Below are 468 nucleotides of genomic sequence, written 5' to 3' on the forward strand. Positions count from 1 at the left end.
TGGTTCCGTTGGGCCGACTTGGCAACGGTACCAAGCAACGAATTGTTCGAAACGTTAGTCGGGAAGACCCCGAAGCACTACAAATAGAGGAGGACCGCTAATCACCAATAGGATCTACACCCTCAACGCCACAACCACTGCACGCCGATTACGTGACAATCTGCGGGACACCTGCGACTGGGAACCTCGCGTGTCTGATAACACCATACCGCACCTCGTCTGAGAGCCAATAATCTACGCTGCCGTCAACCAGGCTGTGTTCGACCAACCACTCTACCACGCAAAAAAAAACAACAAGAAAAAAACGGCACATACGTCAATGGTCGCCCACCTCATATCGGCGGTGGCAAACGTGTTTCAGTGGGGTCGAGTGTAGCTGATGTTCACTGATGAAGTCCGGGGTTAGTCTCCAGTTCACCCGCCGGTCGGGCACACTATTAAACGAATGTTCTACTGTGTAAAATCCAT

The sequence above is a fragment of the Gigantopelta aegis genome, chromosome 12, assembly GCF_016097555.1.
Source record: "Gigantopelta aegis isolate Gae_Host chromosome 12, Gae_host_genome, whole genome shotgun sequence".
Taxonomy (NCBI): domain Eukaryota; kingdom Metazoa; phylum Mollusca; class Gastropoda; order Neomphalida; family Peltospiridae; genus Gigantopelta; species Gigantopelta aegis.